The sequence below is a fragment of the Talpa europaea genome, assembly GCF_964194135.1.
Source record: "Talpa europaea genome assembly, chromosome: 15".
Taxonomy (NCBI): domain Eukaryota; kingdom Metazoa; phylum Chordata; class Mammalia; order Eulipotyphla; family Talpidae; genus Talpa; species Talpa europaea.
The window spans coordinates 50327825-50341562 of NC_140083.1; the positions used below are offsets into that span (position 1 = coordinate 50327825).

The 13738-nt window shown below is 37.8% G+C and overlaps 1 protein-coding gene across 6 annotated transcripts in view; it reads right to left on the reverse strand.

Moving 5' to 3' along the window:
- Nucleotides 1–13738, reverse strand: part of CCDC91 (coiled-coil domain containing 91) — a gene marked incomplete at both ends in the record, with an annotated part of 199459 nt that overhangs the window by 116605 nt on the left and 69116 nt on the right. The window lies entirely within an intron of this gene.

The window sequence follows — 13738 nt, forward strand, 5'->3', positions numbered from 1 at the left end:
CAGAGTGTAAATGTGGGAGCTTCAGTCAAAAACCCCAAAGACTGCTCACTGGCTCTGAGGGCTAGTGGAGGGGCAGCAGAGGACCTCCCACCCCCCACTTCCCTACAGGAGATGCTGAGAATATTAACATCTTTTTCCCTCCCCCACCCTTTTTTAAAGCATTCTGTGCTATACTTACATGCTCCCAATATTATCTTACATGCTATTTATAAAGCCTAAATCATTTAAAAATATGCACTCAACCATACACATAAGAGCTCTTTAGCAGATATTCTATTTTTGAAGCTTTATCTGGATAATAAACTACTCATAATCAAAATGGTAAGTTGAAACAGACACGTCTTATAGAAAACAGACCTTTGGCACATTTGCCAAGAGAAAAGTAAGCCAGATCTCTTAAATAATCTTTGTTTTGAAAATAGATTTACTTGGTTGGAAACAACATGTATTAAGAAGCTAAATAAATATGCATCTATTTTAAAAAATTGAGACAAAAATATTTTTGAAACCTCTGGATCCATCTCAAATTTTTAGATAATTACCTTTCTTTTGCAAATGTTAGCCTATCTGGTGATACTACCACTCCTGCAATTCAACAGTTGTCACTGAGGCTGCAGAGTGACTAGTAAGTTGGCAAAGGGAAACAAAAAGCTCTGACTGAGGTTTAACCCCAATGTAAAGAACTGCTTCAGCCCTTCACCATCTTCTCAAATGATTCGTTCATATAAGGCTGAACAATTTAGCCTCTCATACTCTAACTAGATAATGTAAAGTTCTAGAAAAATATACTAATTGTAGGACTTCAGGAGTGTAAAGAATGGTATAGTTATAGACAGTTCCCATGGGTATATTTCCAGCGTCTTTTGTAGGGAGAGAAATGCAACTTTCTGGGATACAACCAAATCAGTGTACTTAGTGGAATGAGCTATGTTCACTTGCCTCCCATGCCATGATCCAAAGAATCCCATAATTTAAATACCCAACTGTGACTTCTAACAGATTCAGTTTTTTGGACGGACAGGTAGGTTAATGAAAGAAAAGAATATTTTGTCACCATAATTAAGAATCATTTAATTCTTAGTCATTTTGTCTTCCAGTGATTGCTTTACATATCACAAATCTCAGTTTTCCCCAAACTTCATGAAGGTGAGTATAGAACACAGTGAATCAACTAAGACCCCAAACATTGGGGAAGGAGCCTTTCATAATGCTCAACCCCTCATCTTAGTCCTGTGTGATTATTTAAATTCACAGATCTACAGAAAGGAAATGTAGGTGGGTTCCAGGAACTGAATATTTTTTTAAGTGTCCATATAGAGTTCAGTTAACTGTTGAGGTGAAAACTTTTCTACATAACCACACACCATAGTTCTTTTTTAAAAAAAGATATATTAATTTATACAACCACTGGAGTACAGGCCAGAGGTGCGGGAAGGTGAAAGACTTCGCCAGACAGAGCGGGGAGCAGAATCAGCAGAAGGACCGAAGACACTGCTGAGGGGAGCAGCGGGCGAGACAGGAGAGGTCTGCTGTGCCATGTGGGAAACTCCCTGGCCAGCCTGGAATTGAACTCGTGCTGCAGAGGCTGCAGACATCTTCACAGCGCTGTGCTCAACCCACTGCACCACTGGGGAAGCCCCACACACCATAGTTCTATACAAGTATCTATCACACTAAAATAAGGTGTGCAAGGCTGCTGTTAAAAAGACTCAACACTCTCCACTAAAACAGTGAACAGGTAAGAATACCAGGAGTTATGGGAGGAGGGCAAATAGTAACTCAGAAAATAAGAAAAGCAGGCAGGTGCCAGATAAAGACCTTGTATACCATAACAAAGTTGATCAAAAAACAGGCCCACAAAAGTGATTTCCACAACCTATCCTAACAACTAGAATACTAACCATTATGGACACAGGAACACACAACGGTACGAATCACCTGCTTTTATGACTTGATCTTTATTGAACTGGGTATTTTCTTTTCCAATGTAATATACCATAGTAACTGCCTTTAAATTTCTCAGATATTGTAAGCATAGCAATAAACGTTACTCTTAATATGCCCCTGAAATGTATTTATTTTTCCTCTGTAATTTTCTTTACAGATACCAGAGACATACAAAAGCCTTCTCTGGGGCTTATAAAAGACTATAAAAGGTTATATGAAAGAACTATTTCATTTATAAACTAAACTATTTTCAGCACATATAAAGCATTATGATGCTCACAGTATATAACAGCAGAAAGCAAAGGTGTCTACAAGCACTCTGTAATGAAAAGTACACTACCACAGGCCGGGAATGGATTGATTTTCAGCATATTTATGTTTTAACCTCAGGTTTTACAGAGAGTCTCTGTATCATCCCATGGGGGTTGAGATCATCTTACTCAAGCTTGATGGATGCACAAACATGCTGTAGTTAAGAAATACACTCCCAAGAGACCCAAAAGACACTGTGGAACCCAGAACTGAATTCTGCTTCCACCTGTCTGCCTCCTGTATGTCTTAGCTGTTTTAACCTGCTAAGGCAAATTTCTCTCCATTAACTAAGGGGCTTATCCTATTTTCTTTTTAAGATTTATTTATTCTATACAAGAACCGAGGTATAGGCCAGAGGCACCAATCCTGGTGAGAGGATCCACCAGAGACAAAGCGGGGAGCAGAACAGGCAGACTGACGAAAACACTGCCGAGGGGAGCAGTGGGCGAGACAGGACAGGTCTGTCGCGCCATGTGGGACCCTCGCCGGTGGCCAGGGATCAAACCAGTGCTGCAGAGGCTGTGCGCAGCGCTCAATCACCTGTGCCACCAGGGGAGGCCCAGGGGCTTATCCTATTTTTATCAACCACATAATTATGTATTCATTCTTCATTTAATTACCATTTACTGAAAGCATACTTCGTTCCAGACACTGTTCTAGGTACTGGGGATACAGAGTGAACAAAAAGAAATGATTCTGGGTCTTCTGAATTTGCAAATTGGCAAGAGGATACCATTTCTGATGGCATTCCATGCTATGGTGAAAAGGAAAAGGGATGAAATGGAGAATAATGGAGGAGAAAAACTGCAGAGAGAATTGTCAAGAAAAGGCTCTTTGGAGTAGAGCAGGCAGGATTTAGAAATCACAAGTGAAACAATCTTGGCCATATATAAAGTCTGGGCGAAAAACATTTCCATCAAAGGAAAAGATGCAAAGTTCTAAATGGGAATCAGGTCCGTGAGTTCAAGAACCAGAAAAAGAGTAGAGTAGATCATGGGAACCAGGGAATTGCATTAAACGCTAGAGCAACTCCAGAGTCTGGTCCTAAAACAGATCAAACTTCTTATCTTAAGGACTGGGTCTTACTGAATCTTATGCCTAAAATGTGAATCAGGGATCAGAAGAGTAGGTAAAGGATTATATTGTATAGAACCAAAGCAAGACATTTGAATTCCATTCCAATTGCAATGAGTAAGCCCAAAAGGCTTTAATCAAGGTTTCTATAATCTGATAGACTTTTAATATGTCCAAACATTGCTGTAAGCACTCAAATGCTATCAAAACATTCTCCATCAATGGAGAATTTTTGAGAATGAAAATCAATAGTACTCATTTCTGTGGCTACAGACACAAATTTGAAACTCACATTTAATGTATCATGCATGAACATTTTTCTATTCAGTAGAATTAAGAAAAAAGCAATTATAGTCTCCGATAATGAAGGAGTTAATCCTAGTAAGAACTAGATGAATCTCACTTCTCACAAGAGTGCTAGAGATACACTGGAAGCATATCTGTCAAATGATACTTGAACTTCATCTGGACACTAAACATGCAATTCTTTTACACATTTAACATTTTCCACTTCACAGTGAAAAGACGAGTAACAAAGAGTATGAACATGAAGAGAACGCAGCCAAATTGCGGACTGGACAGGGCTTCAACTTGTCATAACGTTCACTGACTCTTGGCTAATCAAGGGTACCCTTTGCCATTCTGGGGTCTAAAACGTCAATCTGTAGTTTTCTTGGCTTGCAGTTCAGAAGGAGAAACTAATAGTTTCATACAAACAAACATACATACATACATACATACATACATATATATATATATATATATATATATATATATATAGAGAGAGAGAGAGAGAGGTAGAAAGGTAGGTATTATATATTGGATTGTAGAAAAGTCATGAGGCATTTTTGCATAGAAAAAATATGGGGCCTCCCCGGTGGCTCAGTGGTTGAGCACTGGGTTGTGAAGCTGCCCGCAGCCTCTGCAGTGCCGGTTCGATCCCCAGCCGCTGGGCGAGGGTCCCACATGGCGCACAGACCTCTCCTGCCACCCGCTGCTCCTCTCAGCAGTGTACTTCGTCAGTCTGCCTGTTCTGCTCTCTGTTCTGGCTCTGGTGAATTCTCTCACCCTCCTGCACTTCTGACTATACCCAGTCAGAAATAAATAAACCTTAAAAAAAAAAAAAAAGAAGGAAAAAAGAAAGAGAAAAATACATCATGACTTTTCCAATAACCCATTCAAGCATCTGACTAATGAGCTGGTAATCCAATGGAGGTACAGATGTGGTTGTATTAAATAGAAATACTAGATTATTTCTGAAAACAATATTTATCATTTTAGAAATTTTGCAGGGACATAAACAGAAATAATGGGATTACAACCTATCCTTGAGAGGTGGTTGAAAAGTACAGTATGTAAAAAGTGTAATCCTCTAGACAAAGACCTCCACCTGGACTTGAGGTTTTCATGCACTCAAGATTCATGTGCATATTCATGGTGTCCCTGGAGCCAGGCAGGCAGAAGTCAGACACCTTCAGAGCCGGGGCATCACACGTGTGAGCAGAATGGAGTTCAGTGTTTCTCAAGAGAGAACTTCAGATGTCTGAGCAGTGATAGTGATGGATTTGGGGAGGGGGGGGGTGGATTAAAAAATAAAGTATTTCTCCCTTTTTTAATTAAAAAAAAAGGAAAAAATAACAAGGTCATGTTGGGGCTGCTGAAGATTAACCTTGTTAGAGTATAAGCATTTGAAATTGCAGGGATCCTCAGGTTTTTCTAGGTATTCGAATTACAGCGCAGTGCTACTACATGTTTTAAAAAGAAAAATGTTAAATTATGGGTGTAGATCTAAACATGGAAATTCAGGACCGCCTAGCCACACCATGAAGTGTTCTGGAGGCTGTGAGCGCCAAAGCAAACCTGCTGGACAGAGGGATGGTTCCTGTGGGCCTTGCTGCTGAGGGATTCTAGAAACACAAGAGCTGCTGCCTCAAACACCACACAAGTCTCCCAGTGAAAATTTCTTTTGTGCCATGGACAACACATTAAAATTAAGAAGTTTCTAAAATTAAGTATAGCACAGAGGCTCTGCATGTCTGCCTTCCAGACACTTTAAACGTCTGAGAAGCTGCCATATCGATACGCCTCCCCGTCAGATGGCACAATATTGTTCCTTGTGACTTGAAAAGGAGCTACATACAATTTCAGTTAAAAAATATAGAAGGAAAAAAGTGGATAGATGGGAGGAAGGAAGCAGGAGAGAGAGTAGGGAAGGAGGGTGGGAAGGAAATAAATCTCACTAAAATAATCTCTTTAGCATCTTACACTGGATTACATGAAACACCTGGTTATTAAACACTAAAATCTATACATCTCATTTTCTGATATATCATAGACCACAGAAAGAAAGAACCCCATCTAGAGGCTGAGAATTTGCTTATTTGGCGGAAAAATACATACACTAATATTCCCAGGAGGCAGCATAATTTGTTAAATATAGCCGTGTATCAAGTCTTATATATGCCTGACCAATGTATTGGCTTTCTCTGTCTTGAATTGCTTATGTAATAAGTGGGGAGAATAATTCAATTTATTCTCTGCCAGTGATGGAGCAATTCTGTGAAATTATGACAGTTAATTTGTTATACTGCTATTTCAAGATAGGATTATTCTAATCATTTGCTAAATTTTGAGAATTAAACTCACTCATGATAAATGAGACTCATGCTGTGTGCACTTAAGTTAGGATAAACATTTTTTTTAATTACTAACATTAAGATCATTAAAGTGAATTTTCCTCCAAATTAATGGCGATCCATTCCTAAAATATATCTCAAAAAATAGTTTTTTCACATTCAAAAGCCTTTCTCATATTGAGAAAATAAGTTTCATTAAAATTAATTTTATTAGAAGACACATTGATAAAGGTTAATTTTTTTCTTTATGTTTTCATTTTGATTTTAAAGAGAATAAAGTTGTGAACTCAGGTGACAATGGAAAATATTTCCACTGTGTTACTTTCCGGAAAAGGTGACCCCATGTTACAGAAGTGGTTATATTTGGTGACAGGCAGAGTACTACATTGGGTTGGACACCAAATAATCAGAAATGTGTCCCCACCTGTGGAGCAGGTGTCAGCATCCTCCTGCAGTGCCAAGCTCTGCTGATGACTTGGTATGGGGGTGAGAGGGAGGGATAAAGCCACCAAAGAGGTTCAGAGGGCTTGTTAATATAATAATTGGTATAAAAACATTTCTCTGTTATAAAGATAGAAAAAAGTAATGCTGGGTCTCCCCTGGTGGCACAGCGGTTGAGCACTGGGCTGCGAAGTTGCCTGCAGCCTCTGCAACACCAGTTCGATCCCCGGCTGCCAGCGAGGGTCCCACATGGCATGCAGACCACTCCTGGCATGCCCACTGCTCCCCTCAGCAGTGTATTTTGGTCCTTCTGCCTATTCTGCTTCCCGTTCTGGCTCTGGTGAATTCTCTCACCCTCCCGTGCTTCTGACTGTACCCAGTGCTTGTATAAATAAATAAATAAGTAAATAAGTAAATAAGTAAATAAATAAATAAAAATCTTAAAAAAGAAAAAAAGTAATGCTTGCTGGCTGAAAAATAGGTTACAATGGATTAATTACCAAAAAAAAAAAAAAAAAAGCTATATGAAGCCCCTGCTAAAACACCAAAATGGGATGATCTTTGAACTTGATTGAGCTTCTGACTACGTGGACTAAATCAGACTGTATTTGTGGATTGTTCCTTCTGTGGGATTCTTTTCTCATTGCTCTAAGGCAATTTGAGAATCAATTAGTGAATTGTATGCATGCAAATCAGACCTCACTATTTTAAGTAAATGATGCCACCTCTAGAAAAAATAAGGCTGGGGGAATAAAGAGCACTGATACCCAGAGAGCAGTGGGAATAAAAATGAATTTACAGGATGCATACTTTTGTGTCTGCTGAATTTTTTTTAACCCACCATGAGATTCACCCAGAGTTTCTGACTTTTTTTTTTTTTCTTACATCATTGTTCATTTTTGTACAATAATTGGTTTCTCCCCTCAGGTGTAGTACAGATAGCTTTCCCACCACCATATCACCTGTGAGCCATCACCATATTCCCTATGCTCTTCCCGCACCTGTTTTGACTCCATTCCCTCCCCCCTTCCCTGACTGTATGCCTCAGATCTATGGTCAACTTACTAATTTTGTCATTTTGTTGACCTTTTCTTTGGTTTCTCTATATTCCACATAAGTGAAACCATCCAATATTTATTTTTCCTTCTGACTAATCCCTTCCAGCCTCATCGATTTTGTCACAAATGGCATGAGTTTGTCTTTTTTTGATCACTGAGTAATAGTCCATTGTGTAAATATACTACAATTTTTTGATCCATTTGTCTTTTGGAGGGCATCTGAGTTGTTTTTATATCTTGGCTACTCTAAATAATGCTGCAATAAACATAGGAATGCTGGTTTCCTTTGAAATTGGTGGTTTTGTTTGCTTTGGGTAGATTCCTAGGAGTGGAACTGCTGGATCATATGGTAGATCCATTTTCAGTGTTCTGAAAACCCACCATACAACTTTTCAAAGTGACTGGTGACTGGACCAGCTGAAATGTTTACTGCACGCATATGCCACCTTGTCAAAACAATAAGATATCTTGAAAATAATCAGGCAAATCATTATATTTGCTAATAATTTATCATTTGCATTAAACCTATAATCTCATGTACCAAGTTTCCCCAAAGGAGTTTAGCTAGAACTTAAGGGGAAAATAAAAATCAGCAGTCTATTCTGAAATCAAGTTTAACACCAATCAGAAATGGGATGGACATCTTAAGATGCTTTTCTCCCAAATGTCACCAGATTTCACATTTGTTTTTCCTCCTCAGAGTATTGTGTTTTATAATTCAGAACAGAGAATAAAGTTAACTACTCCTCTTAAATCCTTTCAAAGAGGCAAATCAAAACCACAATGAAGTACTATCATACACCAGTAACATGGCACATATTTAAAAAAAAAAAAAAACTAGCAACAACAAATGTTGGCGAGGATGTGGAGAAAAAGGAACCCTCCTACACTGTTGGTGGGACTGCAAACTGGTCCAATCACTATGGGAAGTTGTGTGGAAAGTTCCTCAAACTACTAAAACTGGAGTTTTCATATGATCCAGCAATTCCACTGCTAGGTATCTACCCAAAGGACACAAAAACATTAATTCAAAAGGACACCTGCTCTCCTATGTTTATCGCAGCACTATTTACAATAGGTATGCTATGGAAACAACCCAAATGCCCAAAAATATATGACTGGATCAAGAAGATGTGGTATATATACACAATGGAATATTATTCAGCAATCAAAAAGGATAAATTCATGCCATTTGCAGCAACATGGATGGAGCTGGAAGGGAGTATGCTCATTGAAATAAGTCAGAATGAAAAAGAAAAATATAGGATGGTTTCACTTATAGGAGGAAGGCAGAGAAATTAAATAAGGGATCAGGAAAAAAATAACTATAATGAAGTAAAAATCAAAATCAACAGGCAACCACAAACCAGAGACATTCTGTAGGGAGAAGGAAGGAGAAGGATCAGGGCAGGGATGGGAAGAGTGCAAGGGAATATGGTGATGATGCACATGTGAATTGGTGGTGGGAATTTCACAGGGAAATCACAAACTATAAAAATGAAGGCAATGTAATAAAATATATATATAAGAAAAAAAAGAGGCAAGATTTTTTAAAAATGAAAGGTTTTTGTATAATATCCTCATTTGAACATAGGAAATCAAGTAGAACATCTAAAGGTCCAAGTAGAACATCTAAGGGTCATCAGCTTACCTTTTCTACCCCAAAACCTATGGTACACAGCCTTTCACTAATTTTAATATTGATAGTCAATGAAAAAAATAATCTACAACTAGCATACATCAATTACTTTTTTCTACGCCCAGTTACGTTATGCTTTTCAGCTCTCAAATAAAATTGAAAATATTGGAATCAAGACAGTCCTTGCTGATAATTCAGCTTATCAGAATAATGAATACTAAGAAACATAAGATTGATGTGGTAACTGGAACTATATTCTTTACAAATGCTACCATATATCATTATACTCTATAATATCTAAACTATATATAATGATTCTTCTAGTCTTATTACTAGAGGTAGAAACCTATCAAAACAAATTTAAATAAAACAAAGACTGAAAACTTTCTCATTACCAGCAGAACAAGATAAGCCTCATTCAGGTCATCATGAAAAGATATTATTATTATGGAGGAAACATACTTCTGATATAATAGCCTGAAATTTTATGCTAACAAGTACTCAACAATATCCAGGGGGCTCCCTGATGGCCTAGGGGTTAAGTCTCAGCCCTATCACTGCTAAGGCCTGAGTTCCATCCTCAGCCAGGAAGCTAACCCACATATGGCTTAGAAGACCTCTCCTGTCTTGTCTGCTGCTCCCCTTAGCAGTTTATTTCAGTAGATCTGCCTGTTCAGCTCCCACTCCATCTCTGGTGAATCCTCTAACCCCTCTCCCTCTGCACTTCTGGACTACACCCCAGTTCTTCTACACAAAAATAAATAAAACCTTTAAAAAAAATCCAGGTGAAATATGACTGATATTGATAAGAGTCTCAAGCCTGATAAACATTAGACACAAAATATTGAACTGATGTGATATAAAAAGGAAATCATAACATTTAAGGTGCATTTTAGAGGGTAAGCCAAAAATAACTGAGGAGAAAATCAGGTTTTACATGTCGTAAGAAACAAGTAACTAAATAAATCATATCCACTTTTTTTTTTAAACTTTGAAGGTATTTTCAAGGTCTGCTCTGCATTGAAATTGGCAATTGTTAGCCTCAGTAGAGAATGAAATCTTTCCCTTCCTTTGGCTATCAGGCTGATAATACAGTTGCAATATAAAGGCAAGTCTTAAATCTATATTAGAACAAGTTTTCTTGCAAGGTTTCCAATGACTTTTGGTTTTGGCCTGGCTGGAAAGACCACAAGAATAGCCTTGCATGCAAAAATCTGGCTGAGCCTGGGGAACTCAGAGGCACACAAGAGCTATTCTCAACTACCAAACCTTTCTCAATCCTCTGTTGAGGTTGAGTTTGGTGGGAGGGATAAGAATGGACAAGCCAAGTTGTTAGTTCCAAACCAATCACTAGTATCTAGCATGCTGTTAGGCCAACTCTGTTGGCAACTGCAAACATCTTTATTTGTCCAGGAAAAATCTGATCATATGATAAAAGCTGGAATTTATGAGAATCCTTGTTCAATCAAATAGCCAAAACTGTAAATTTATTTCATACCTTTGGGTTAACAAAATGGTGGAAATAAAAAAAAAAATGACAAGTCTCACATATCTTAATTTTTACTTCTCTGCACAAAATGTTAGCAATCTCTAATCAAATAAAAATATCAAAGGAAGAGAAAACAAAGTTGTTTCCCCCTCCTCGGAGGAGAACTTTATACAATACAAGTAATTCTACACCCTGGGAAAAACTGGTCTCCTAAATGTAATATGTTCTCCCTTATAAAACAGTATAAACAATTCAAGAGTTCAAATAAAATACTAGCAAGTGGATGCTTTTGAAAAATGGAATACAGCAGGCATGTGATCCTCCACGCTGGCTTCTCGCATATGGTATAATGTTAAGACACAGGTGGTCTGTACCAAAGGACTTGAAATGCTCAACCGTCACAGAAAATGCACAGGGGTTGACACTCTCCATAAAGCCAAGGTTGCTTAACATGGGAAATAAACAAAGCAAGGATGGTAAGGATGGTAAGGTAGTTTCAGAACAACTTAGGCTTCATGAAGCAATGTTGCATTATTTCCACCGTAAGTAGCAGAAAATTTGTGTGCCTAATACTCAGGTGCATCTGATTCAGTATGCTGGTATTGTAAAAACTGTTATCACAGAGAATCCTCTTCATAAAATGCTCTAGGACTTTTGAAAATACTCTTCCCATTCTGTACTTCCTCACTCTTGCTAAAACAAGAAGTATTTATACGTACTATTCATGGCTTTGGGGCATGGTTTGTAACAAAATGAGAGATCGTCAACTCAGTCATTTCAGAAACAAAGACTGAAAAAGAAAAATGGGGGTGTTTGTGTCTGTATGTCCTGGTCAGTGGAGATAGTATGACCTTTGTAGTTATCTCTAAGTTCAGCTGAGCATCATGTGTCTACACAGAACCACAGGGTAAGAAGAGAAAGCCCTGAAGTTTGAGCAGAGGGCACATAAAACCCTTCTAGTTTCAATATAAATGTGATGACCAGGAACTAATTTTCACATCACCAAAAACCTGAGGTAGATCATGCTTCTGTTAGGGACCCAAAGGAGGGCTGAAAAATACAGTTATAACTTATTTGGTGTCAGGATATAAACCTTAAGACAAACTGTAATTTCTTTTTTGACTTTCTCAGGCTATTTTTCTAATCACCAGTTTTGTAACTGTCAACTACCTCAGAATTTACTTTACCCTGTCAACACTCTTCCTATCTGCTATGATTTGAAAATGTCCAAATCCCCTAAATTGAAACAACAATGAAAACAGAGTGTAATTTAATTCAAAAAGTAAACAAGTGGAGGCAGAACCAAAATAATAACTTGTAACACCTCAATAAGAAATTTACAATTTAGTGTCAAATGATTTCAAAAGGGAAAGCTCTTTTGTCTAACTGCTGTCTTAAAAGCAAATAGGACTACCTTTTTAAAAAAGGGAGGGGGCGGAGTCTATTGTCATTGTCTTGAAAAAGAAAATTTCTGCATACAGTAGCAAAACAAAAATGTTCACCAGAAACTGTTTACCTCTTATTTGCATCAAATTGGAATTGTTAATGAACTGGGCACTCTGAGTATGAGAAAATAAAAACAGCATGTTGAAGTCAGTTTCTGCACATCCCCACTCCCTGCAACAGCCCCTGTTACAGCACATTAGCAAGAGCTCCAGCTGCAAACTTCCACAGTGAGTCAAAGACTAACTTCCTCAAGAAAATTCTTCCCAAAGTTATTAAGGAGAAAAAGTCATTTTAAGTTCCTTAAGAAATGACTTTACCCCAAGCTTATATACAGAAGATGAATTGAACATATGTGTACAAAGATACTTTCGAAAACCAAACAAAACCAAAAAAAAAAAAAAAAAAACAAGAAGTAAACACATCTGTGCAAGAGGTGGAAACAGTACTTTCTCTTTATAAGAGAAGTGATCTTAGTTCTTAAGTTACAGGAATCAACCTATTTTTGCAAATAAACCTGCATTTTTTTCCAAGTCTAACATTGACAGTTCACCTGTTATGCCAACCCTCCACTATAAAGAGATTTGATTTCCTTTGATCATTTTTCCCACATCCAGGAAAACAAGACATAAGGTTTTTGAAAAACTTCAATGTAGCATCAATTCTAGTTTCTTAATTACAGCCAAAACTCTTCATTCCTTTGCAATTTCCAGAGAGCTGTCCATCCCACAGTTTCTGTTAAGTGTCTCCTTTTCGAGTATGAAAAAGTCACTCAGTGGCTTCAATAGGAAATCTCACACATATGCACCCTTGATAGCTCCAACATTAGACAACCAAAATGCAGTAGGAAGAATGACAATGAATGGAATAGACAATATCTCCCACATGTCTTTTTAAAAGCAACACAAGTAACACAGTATATGTTACAAAAGAAGAGAAGCAAGGTTAGGGCACCCTGCTCAATGGCCAGTGAAGGGCATTTGAAACAAACAAGCAAAGCATCACACTATATAATCACTTGTTATCTTTTTTAATGGAGAGATAGTCTACACCATGAATAGAAATTTCCGATTGAGAGCACTACAGACATAAAGAAGTGTGACGTCTGAGTCTACATACACACTGCAGAAGGACCAAAGCAATAAAGGATAACTCTGCCGCTGCTGTTGTAGTCAGCAGTCTTGGCTGTGGCGTGCTCCCGTGGTAACGTCGGCCAAGATCTACATTTACTTTACTGTTGCTAATTATCGGGATAAGAGATTCAAAAAAATCATGACATGAAAGAAAACAAAATAAACAAAATTAAGTAAACCTCCTGGGGAAAGCTGGCACATGGAGCACATTAGGTTAGGCTTAGCTTTGTTTTCCTCTGTACTTGAACAGAATTTCGCATGTCCTTTTCATCAATCTGCAGCAAGCTATTTATTTTCTAAATGAACAAAAGAATGCTGGCATTTTAGCAAGAGCCTGGAATAGGGAGGGCTGGGCTGCCATCTCTTTCCCTTAAGTGGGTATTTCTAAAAAGGCTGAAACAAGAATCTGCACTATGATATTTCAAAAGTAATCAGCTGTGAGATAATGACAAAGCACTGAAAGTGCTAAGAGAAGGCTGATAAGTAGAATGATAACAATAATATTTGCTAACATTTATAATATTTATTATCATTAGTCATGCAAATTATTTTCTCTAGACCCTCAT